Raw genomic sequence first — 11406 nt, 5'->3', positions numbered from 1 at the left:
TGCCTGTTGAGCTGAAATCTCATTGTTTTCGCCATCTTGTCCTTTCCCTACCAGCAACTGTCTGAACAGTATGGCTAATGAATCAATAGATACCAGAAACAAACAATACGCATCAGTTGAAACACAACAAACATCAATGCAGTAACAATTGAAGGTTCTTTCTTCAACAATGGTTCGAGAAAAACAAAACAAACATTCGAGGACTAAATGACCTCCTTCCCATCCTAGTTTTCCACCAACTATATTATCCTGATAAAATGTTCTCAAATTGAACCAGTGAATTCAGCAGAGCGTAAGGTAAAATTTGCATATCTGACATACAAATCGAAATCGACAAATAATTCAGTTGAACAACCAGCTATGACCTGTCGCCTTTCTGTTCTAATCCTCATTATTGCAACCAGCGCCTGCCCTAAGAACCCTTCCATCCATAGGACAAGCGGTTGAATTTTCAGCTCAGGACATAAATGGACTACACTGTCAGGTCTGAGTGGGGAAAATCGTGATGACAACATCTGTCACGTCGTTTTTTTCCCCAACATCAATCAAAGCAAATTAGTGGGGAGTAGACTGACGGTAACAGCAAATCATGGAGTTCGCCAAGTTGTTGTCCTGCTACAAATTATGCTTGTAGCTCTATGTTGTAGACATACAAGGACCTCTATCTTGATGTGACCTGTTCTAATGTACTTGAATGTGAAGGAACAATAAAACCCTGTTTGTTTGTTTAGAATCACTTGGATACATGCAAATCGAATTCTGCAGTGGAATCTTGGTTGCTCTTTGATTCTGAAATCGGCCGGCAAAACTTCAGAAAACGAGAAAGCTGTCTTTCATGCATGCTTAATGGAAGGTGTTAAGAACAGAAGGCTGGAAGCCAACCCTGGTTCAGCCTGGAGAAGGCAAACGGGACGCCTTATTGCTGAGTGTGGTCTGGGCTGCCTATTGGGTAGAGGACTTCAGTTTCTTAAAAGACCAATAGTGTTTTCATGGGTTACCTGTAGACCCAATTGTCTATACAAACTAAGGCCCAAACCATGACAAACGAGAATATTAAATGTTTATATTTTGTGCAATGTTAGTATATAGATGTGTAATCTCGTTAGTAAATTATTGTAAAATTTTGAATTTTTTTTGAATGTCTATTTTGGTACATTTATGAAGTGACACTCTATCGTTAGGTGATAATATATATAAATATTACATATTAACAATGTATCAAATATAAATTCGTATATTAAATATTTTAAAAATTCTCGACTCCATCTTTCAATTTTTTGATATTATAACAATTAAAATTTTCATTAATTTAGAAATATCAAGTGCAAAACTTGGGAGTTTGCCATCTTTATAAAGAATTTTGATATACATCCACAAAAAAATAATTAATTATATATATATAGCTCATAAAAAACACTATGACTCTATAAAATTCCAAAAGTCAACACCTTTATAGTACTATTTGGTAATATTTTTAAATGAGTCTCTTTCATATAGTGTAATAAGGATAAGAGAAGGATTCCCTCATAATGAATATTAAAATTATTTCTTTCATATATTTTCAAATATGTGCTAATTATAATTGTATAACAACCTACCATTATGAGAAAAAGATTAAAATAAACTAATAAAAACAAAAGGAAAAGTCATGTAATTGTCCCTAATACTAAATGCAATGTACATGACTATCCTGGGTTAGATCATAAATTATTTACTAATGGCTGTGATGTAACATCCCTAATGACAAACTTTATTTTATTCAATTCTATTCTTTTAATAGGAATGTATAGTGTTGACTATAGCATATATCTTTACACGTGTATTACGAAATTATTATTCTTTATTCAAAAGATTAACCTAATAAAGTATATAGTGTTCATATTTATAAATTTTTTAAGATCTTTCTCTATGTTTGTCCGATGTGAGATTAAAATACTTTTTTTTATTGCCACATTGAAATATCTTAAATCTTAGTTATTTATTTTAGTGTCTTGATTCAGTCGAAGGGCAGGTAGCTGCTCTTTTCTTAGGCACATCTATTTCTTTTTTTCTAATCCATGGGTTAGTCAATTCCTCCATTAATTAGCTGTCTTCTGTGACCAATTCAGGGCTTTCTATGTTGTGATAAAACTAGTCATCCACTTCATGTAGAATTCTTTTGTTATTATATATATATATACTAGATTTCCTTATCTTCTTTGTTAAGATAGATATGTCTTGGCCTGTTTTGCATTTGTTTTGTTCGTTCTTAAATAAAAGGAGGCAATTAGAGCATGTGTCAACCTTATCTCTAAGTGTTTATTATAAACTTTTGCAACTTGTAATTTGATGATATCTCTACTTTCCAAATTTTCGACAAGAATATGAAGTGGATAAAAGGACAGGAGAGGTTCATTAATGTCCATTGATAACCAGTCCACAATCTTTAATTTCCTTTTGTTATATATAAGAATATAAAAAACCCTTATCCGAAAATGTATGGTAAAGCTTTCCATTTAACAATTAAAAGGGATTCTTCAAATATGAACAATTAAGTTTTAAATCTTCAAACTACTCCGAAGAGATGAAAAAATCTTAAATTTTTAGTTGGGAAGATAGCAATTTCAATATATGTCTCGTGCTGCTAATGGGTTGACTGATGATTGTATCATAATTGATGTTCGATGCCAATAACATATGATATTGGTGATCAATTAGTCGGTAATTTGTTTAAGAGTATAGTTTTTGTTTTGTATTTGTATGTACGATCTTTGTACAGCTTATCTCTATTTTTAATAAAAATAAATAGGGTGTTAACGAGCTTCCAAATACAAAGAAATCTATATTTGCAGCGTTGTTTCGAGATGCATTGAGCCGCCATTGCCTCATCCTTTAATTAATTAAAGAGCCGATGCTATACTATATTATATATGAATGCAATCTAGAAGATTAGGTAAAAAGGAGGCAATCAATTCATGATAACAACGTATTGTTAGCAAACACCTAGCAATTTCTATCCATCGTAGAGCTGATTAAGATCATGGAAGCCTTGCAAAGACCTGATTGCAAACAACACGAACCAAGCAAACAAGCAGTCTCTCAAAAAATGGGTTGAAAAGTTTCAGTCATAAACTGATCATAACTCCCTGGAAAGGATCCGTTTTCCACTTCAAGTTGATCCTGGCTAGAACTAGAAGACGACCAGGTAAGTAAAAAAAACATATCAATCGATGGCAAATGGAAGGAAATTACGTACTGAAGTGATGCTCAGTACTGCTGGGGGTACTGTGTCGCACGAGTTCGCTAGTCAAGGTTCAGGCCACTTCGGCAACAACCAAATGGGAACCATATCACTAGCCGCCGGCCCTCCCCTTGCATGTTGGTTCACCACTCACTTCTTTTCTTACTAGTCACCGAGCACGCTAGGATTGACCGAAACTTTTGTACCAGCAAGAAAAACATGAGAAAAATTGGCTTTTTGCAATGTGGAAAAAGAAGAAAAAGATTAAATCGGGGGAGGTACGGGCTTATCTGGATGATGTACCGTAGTGGAGAGGAAAACGACAAGCTCGTTTTGTCCTCTGCAGCGAAATTAGAGTACACTATTTTACATGGATATTCAGTTTTCCTGTGATGCCATTTGGGTCTGTCGGATTTGTTCATGTCCACTTCTTTCTCCCACTTGGAACCACCTAGACAAATATATAGTGTTAATATCAAGTTCTTTTGATCCAGTCGGTCCCGGTAAACCTGCTTTCAGAGGGGATGGGCCAATCTGTTTGCTAGGAAACGATGTTGCCAATGTGATTATCCGAGACGTGGCCAAGCCTCGAGCCAAGGAAAACTCGTGAGAAACAGTGAAGGTTTTTGACCTGCCCCATTTGCCAGCATTCAAAGTCATTGAACCTAGTGATAGTGAGGGCGCGAGACTACGCACATGTACCCAGCTTGTCGCTCATAGAGCATTGTTTCATATCAGTCACCGATATGGAAAAACTGGCGCAGAATTTTCAAACTTTCCGACCAACTTTTCCGAGTCATTGAACCTAACAATGGCAGAAAGTGCAAGTTTGTGGTCATGCTCAATGGACCATGGAAAGCAACATTAATGACGGTCCCCACGGACCTGGCTGGCTAGCTGGTCTCGTCAAGGTTGGGCTAGGAAAGTGATGGGGTGATGTAAGAGAAGTAACAACCTTATAATGTCTGAGACAGTTAACTATAGTTGTTTCTCTTTCGAGTTTTTGTGTTTTCCAGGACGTCCTTGTCCCGCCGGTCCTCTCCTGTCTACATTCTGCCAATTAATACCCGTTACACTCCAGCAAAAGGTCTAAAAACAGCAACGAATGTTCTGATTGTTAATATCTTAACCATATACACATGTATTTTCCAGCATGTAACAGTTGACCATAGAATACATGAACATCCGAAAACTGTCACTATATATACCATCCTTAGACTTCCAATGACACACGGTTCTTACGCTCAAAACCTGTTTTCAGGAAATCCGAGGGCGGGGAGGGTCCATAGACAGGTCATGGAAGGAACACGAAAGGTAGAAAGTCTGATTCTGAAAAATTATCTTACCTTTTTTAGATCAACGTGTTTAATTTCCTTGACCTAAAAATTTATACGTCCACTATGACAATCTATGCTGTTTTCTCTTCCATTGGCGTCCTCCCGAATCCTATAACAAAACCCTCACTCATGTTCCAAGTCTACAGTAGCTTTTGCAATGTGTGCTGATGATTGTCATCTTGATTCTTTCGCTCTTTATGGTTGAAGGTGTGGGTGAATCCAACAAACGAAATATTGTTATTTATGGACCAATTTGATAACTACTAGTATCAATGCAACGGTCCAGCTAGCAGATTCTTGTTTTCTTTTTCTTGTTTTCTTTTTTTTCTACCTGTTAGAGCATCATTGCGTACATGCACCATGGACAAATAATCATTAGCAGTCCAATAATTAAGTTGTCATTACCAAATCAGATAAAATCATCCAAGACCAGGATTAGTGGCAAGTTAGCACCATATGTCAAAAGCTACCAACCAAACACATATTCATCAATTAGTAATGGAAAGCAACTAGCCTTTTTCTTGTTGGCACTGTGTTTTGTCTCCTCTTCTCAGGCCAACTTAAAAGAGGTTGCGGTATTTAAAATTCCCACCTCCATTGCTGCTACTATTTAATTTTCTCGAAGAACATCAGACGTGGGACCTGAGAACAATGGGGTATATTATCCTTGGAACAAGGTCAAATATGTTTTTCTGGTATATTGCTTTAGGTTGTTTTTCCAATTTCATATGAGCCTCTCATAATTTCCAAAGGTCTAGAAGCACATCATAAAGCTACCAGGCATATTGGATGATCCATAGACTCTCAGAGAAAGTAATGGTTTTGGGTGTGATGAGAGAACATGGAATCTTATCCAGGTTTCAAATCCAAGGAAGAAAATGGGGGAACAAAGAACAAAAATCACAGTTAAAAAGAAGGAAAAAAAAACAGAGATTTTGTTCAATAATTGGGTGAATATTCTTGGCTTTTTGACCTGAAATGACTTGGGTTTTAATTACCTGCGCAGGGTTAGATTGATGATTATATAAAATGTTTACAGGTGGACCCAACCTTTGCTAAAATGGCTGGTCCTCCTCACTTTTTTCTCCTTTAAGAACATTGTCAACGGCTGATTTGACAATTTCTTCTCTGATGCATGAATGTAGAAGTACATTTGACCGGTGTCTTCATTTGATGGCATCAAAAAATATCCAGATCCTTTCATAATTCCATTGGTTCTGCTCAAGTTTTGCCAATCCCCTCAGGCCCTCACCAAGAGGTTCTCGACACGTACCAACTGGCTCATATGCTCGAAGTATATTGGAAGGTAGAATGGCTTTTACCGACATCACATAATCGTTACACTGCAAAATCAAAAATCTTTTCCCTGTCTGTCTTCTTCCGCAAAGGGGGGAAACTGCACGAGGAGATGCCATCAATGATGGAAACTGTATTAAATTTCGTAGGACCCCCTTCTCAAATGGTTGGCTAAACAAACCAACAGACAAGCTTTGGATCGTCCGGTTTCAACTCAGGGTCCTTATCTGTAACACTCGGGGGGCAGGATTTGTCACCTTAGATTGTTCAGATGTGTTTATCCTTTCATTGGTTTCTTTAAGATCATATCCTCATAAGTTCATAACAAGAACCACACATTCGGATATGTCTGCTGCATCAAAGCCTTTCTCATTTGTTTAATTCATTGTTATCTCAGTCAAATGAAGCCAGCTTTTTTCTTCTCAAGAGTTTTCACATCATGAAAGGAAAATTGCTGGATAAAAAATTGCCAGTCAAAAGAAGCCACTTCAGCCTGACAATGAAACAGGAGCGGTGTCATCGTGCGATGTGGGTTTTAGCTGCTCGCATGGAATTTTTTATTTGCTATGGTAGCTCTTGGATTATGTTTACAAGTGCCTGGCCTACCTTGATACATCGAAGATATGCTATGGAAAAGTGAACATGATTTTTTCTTTGAAATTAAGGTTGTAGTGAGAGTACATGTCAGTTTGCACAAGATTGAAACAGTTCAGACACATCTGGTTGAGTATTTCTTTCCTGAGTCTCCTGATTTCATGAGATAAGTAAAAGGGCCCTCAGTCCCTTGGTTGTTAATGAGCTGGTTTGCAAGGGGAGCTCCTTGGACATCTGTTTGCTACCTTGTATTCTCCCATTGTTTTTTATATTTAGAGCATCTTTGGCTTAATTTTTTTAGTTTAAAAGAAGCTTTTATGAAAAATAGTAATTTTTAAAATTAAATTAAAACTGTTTAATAAAATAAATTATATAAATTTTAATTTTAAAATTACTATAAAGGTATTCATGCTATCTTTAATTATCTAATAAATTAAAATAGAACAAGTTTCTTTCGAATTTATATACGATTTCATAATTAAAATAAAAAAAATCTAAAAAGAAACGGAATAACTCTTAAATTTTTATAATAGTAATATTATTAGATTTTTTTTTGTGAAAAAGAAAAAAAACCTTTAAATAGTATATGAATGTAGTTTTGAATTTTTAGTCTTCTTTTCTCTTAATTTTTGTAAGAACAAAAAATTTTAGATTTTGTTATTTTGTTACTAGGTCTTTTGTTTTTTTTTTAATAATATTTTTAGAGAGAGGTAGAGGAAAGCGAGATCAAGATTTTGCGTTGAAGAATGGTGATTAACAAAAGGAGGGAGAAAGATTGAAAGAGAGGAGTATTTACTGAAAAGATGACGTATTTTTTAAAAAATAAAAGAGAAAACTTCTTTCTAGAGCTTTTTTTTAAGATTTTTTTTTAATTTTGTTCTTAAAAAAAACTATTTGGCTTGACTTTTACTTTTAAGAGATAGGAAAGTTGAAAAAAAAATCAAGCTAAACAAACAGTTAGTCTATCTGAATTTGATCAAATATCTTTGAAAATTTAAGCTCAAAAGTCTATACATCTTTCGTTACTCTCCTCTCGCTTTGTTTGGAAAACATGAAAACACTTTGGGTAAAAATTTTTCAATATTTCTTCATGTGTGAAAAGATAAAGACGTAAAAAACTTTGATGATCTAGAAAAATTATCGTACACATTTTTAAAGCACAAGACAATTTCGAAAAATCAGATCCTTCATCTTTCCTTCCTTGACTTATCTCTCGACACCCTCTTCCTTTGACCCTCGAATAAAATATTTTCTTCAATTTTTTGAATAATTAACACTTTAAAATTGAAAACTATATACTTTGAAGAAAAAGGATACCATTTTCTTTATTTAAAAAATAAAGAGTGGGTAAGACCTTAATTATTGTACTTTGGACTATACAACAGTCTTTGGAATTTTTCATAAAAGAGGAGCTTAAAATGTGATCAATATTTTTTTCCCTCACTTGCTTTACATTTATTAATCAAAAATAAAATGGACCAGGGGTCTGTTGGAAACTCAGAAATTTCAGAAAGAAAAATGAAGATAAGCAAAGGTTTCAATGAATAAAGAATAGAAGAAAAAATATCTAGAAGAGAAAAGCTCATTTTTCATTAAGTAACATAGCAATATAAACAATGGAGGATAACCAAATTTACCAACACCAATTGTACACACCCACCTGAGCTGATATCCTACATCTAGGAGCATAGGGATCTGTGATAGATACCCTGCCACATAACAAACAGTAGACACCAAGCATAACAACATATCTTGAAGAAGGAAAGGAAAGTAAAATCCCTAACAATTATGAAAACTAAAAATTTCAACAGTAAAGGAAATATAACACTATGTAAATAAACTTAAGACCAAAATGACAGTAGAACAACATCAAATGACAACATAAGTTTCAATATAAAATGACACCTTGTTGACTCTCTGCCTTAGTGCCACTTTTAGCAAGTAACACACCATTTTTCAACACACCTCCTTGGTGTTCATCTTGTTGACCCCAATAGCATCCTCAGATATTAAAATTTTTCCTTGTTCAAACATTTAGTGAAAATATTAGTAATTTGTTCATGAGTTCCACAATGAAGTACCAAGATCTCACCATCTCTAACTGCTTCTCGGATGAAATGAAACTTTACCTTCATATGCTTAGTTCTAACATGATGAACAGGATTCTTGGCAATGGAGATTGCAAATTTATTATCAATCACTAAAGGAATGCCTACTTCTTGCTTGAATCCCAAATCTCCAAGAATTTTCTTGATCCAAATTACCTGATTGGCAGCAACTGTAGTTGAAATGTATTCAGCTTCAGCAAAGGATTGGGCTACCACTTTCTATTTCTTGGAGCTCCAAAAAAAGGTAGCATTTCTAAATAAAAGGCAATAACCATATGTACTCTTGGCATCATCTAAGTTACCATCCTAGTTGCTGTCATAATAACCAACCAAGTCACCACTCTTCTCCTTTTCAAACAAGGGACCATAATTCACTATTCCTTTTAAGTATCTTAGAACCTTTTTTGTAGTAGTATAATGATCCTGGGAAAGTTTCTGCATAAATCTAGAAAGTAAACTTGCTGGATACATCAAATCTGGTTTGGAAGTTGTTAAGTACAATAAGCTTCCAATGATACTTCTATAACTTGAACCAACAACTACTAGGGCTCCATCTTTTTTACTCAATTTACAGTTTGAGGTAATTGGAGTTTCAATAGCTTTACAATTGTTCATTTGAAATTTCCTTAATAGCTCATATGCATATTTACTTTGATGAATACAAATATAAGTTGAGTTTTAAATAAATTGTAACCCCAAAAAATAGTGCATCTCTCCTAAATTAGTCATTTCAAACTCTTTCATTAACTTGATCTTAAAATCAGTTAAGAAGCTAACATTTAAACCAGTAAGCAATAAATCAACAACATACAAGGAGATGATTACCTTAATAGAATTTGCATGATTGCACAAATATAGTGTAGGCTCATTTTGACTCTTTTGAAAACCTTCAACAATGAGAAATGAGTCAATTCTGTTATACCAGGCCCTTGGAGCTTGTTTTAACCCATACAAAGCTTTCATTAGTTTACAAACTTTAACTTCACTCCCTGGTTTGATGAACCCTTTAGGTTGATGAACATAAATATCTTCAATAAGATAGCCATTCAAAAAAGCAAATTTCACATCAAGATGCCAGATCTTCCAACCTTCTCGAACAGCTAAAGTAGCTAACAACCTTATAGTATCATGTCTTGCTACTAGAGCAAAAGTCTCTCAGTAATCCACACCATAACTATGAGAATATCCTTTCACTACAAGCCTTGCTTTAAACTTGTTCATTGTTCCATCATTATTAAACTTTGTCCTGTAGATCCACTTTGTCCCAATTACATGCTGATCAGTTGGCTTGTCTACTAATAACCAAGTATTATTCTTCTCAATCATTAGCATTTAATTTTTCATAGCTTGCACCCACTTATTGTCTTTTGCAGCTTTTGCATAATTAGTAGGTTCACATACCTCAACATTACACTTAACATAGATATCTTGTCAGGACTTTGTACCTTTCACTGCTAGTTTTTCATCTTCTAAATCCTCTTCTAAATCATCTTCATTCTGAACATCATTAGGACTAACATTGTATCTGTCAGCACTCACAACACTAGAGTTTTCCCAGTCCCACATTGAGCTTTCATCAAACTTTGTGTCCCTACTTACAAAAATCTTTTTTGTCTCTACATTATATAACTTGTAACCGTTAGTAATTTCACTGTATCCAATGTGAATGGCTACGATACTCTTCTTATCTAGTTTAGTTCTTTTGCCACTCGAGACTTTTGCATAGCATATGTTACCAAAAATGTTCAAATGATTAATTGATGGTTTATAACCAAACCAACTCTCATAAGGAGTCTTACTTGATACAAGCATTGTAGGGCTTAAATTTAACAAGTAGTTAGCTGTGTTAACAGCTTCTGCCCAAAATGTTTTTGGTAACTTTTTCTAAAATAAAAGACACTTAGCCATCTCCATAAGTGTTCTATTTTTCCTATCGGATACCCCATTTTGTTGAGGGTTGTAGGTAGTAGTTAACTGATGAGTAATCCCTAGCTGAACTAGATAATCTTCGAACTCAACAATAATAAGTTCTTTCCATTATTAGTTCTAAGGGTTTTTATAGAAGTGTATGCTTGATTCTCAACCAACTTTCTGAACTTCACAAAATTCTTAAAAGTGTCAGATTTGGATTCAAAAAAATAGCCAACAAAATCTTGTAACTTCATCAATAAACAACAAGTAGTACCTATTGCCGCGAAGTGATTTAGTCTTCATAGGTTTTCCCAGGTCAGAATGAATGAGCTGCAACTTGTCAGTAGCTTTCCACCTCCTTTTTTTTTTTGAAATGAAGTCCTATTCTGCTTGCCAAACTGACAAGTTCCACATATCTATTTAGGCTTTGTTATCTTTGGTAAACCTTCAACCAGCTGATGAGAAGCCATATTTTGCAAAGAGTTGTTATCAACATAGCTTAACCTCCTATGCCACAGTTCTGATTCATTAATAGCATTGAAATAAGCTTTATGCTCAGCATGCTTACAGTCTATTGGAAAGCATTTGTTTCTCATTTTAACAGTTAAAACTTCCTCTCCCTTAGGATTAAATATAATGCAACTCCTGTCCTTGAATAAGAGAGCATAGTGACTTTGACTAAGTTGTCCAACACTGAGCAGATTTTGGTTAGCCTCAAAAACAAAAAAGACATTGGAGATATACTTGTTACCTGACTAAGTTTCAACCATGACAATCCCTATACCAAGTATCTTCAAAAATGCTCCATTACCTATCTCTACTCTAGACCTATAACTCTTATCTAGTGCAACGAACTAACTCTTATCACTAGTTAGGTGATTTGAGCAAGCACTGTCAATTAACCATAAATTCTTCTTGATAAATTCACCTATTTCTCGAG

At 34.6% G+C, this 11406-nt stretch overlaps 1 long non-coding RNA gene across 1 annotated transcript; it reads right to left on the bottom strand.

Moving 5' to 3' along the window:
* LOC108662093 lies at positions 2929–3678 on the bottom strand. Its single transcript, XR_001927875.1, has 2 exons — positions 3524–3678; positions 2929–3417 (listed from the first exon to the last, which is right to left on the bottom strand). It is a non-coding gene; the product is annotated as an uncharacterized LOC108662093 (long non-coding RNA).

This window comes from Theobroma cacao, chromosome 5 (assembly GCF_000208745.1).
Source record: "Theobroma cacao cultivar B97-61/B2 chromosome 5, Criollo_cocoa_genome_V2, whole genome shotgun sequence".
Classification (NCBI taxonomy): Eukaryota; Viridiplantae; Streptophyta; class Magnoliopsida; order Malvales; family Malvaceae; genus Theobroma; species Theobroma cacao.
The sequence above is the reverse complement of the archived record's forward strand: the minus strand, read 5'-3'. Positions and strand labels throughout refer to the sequence as shown.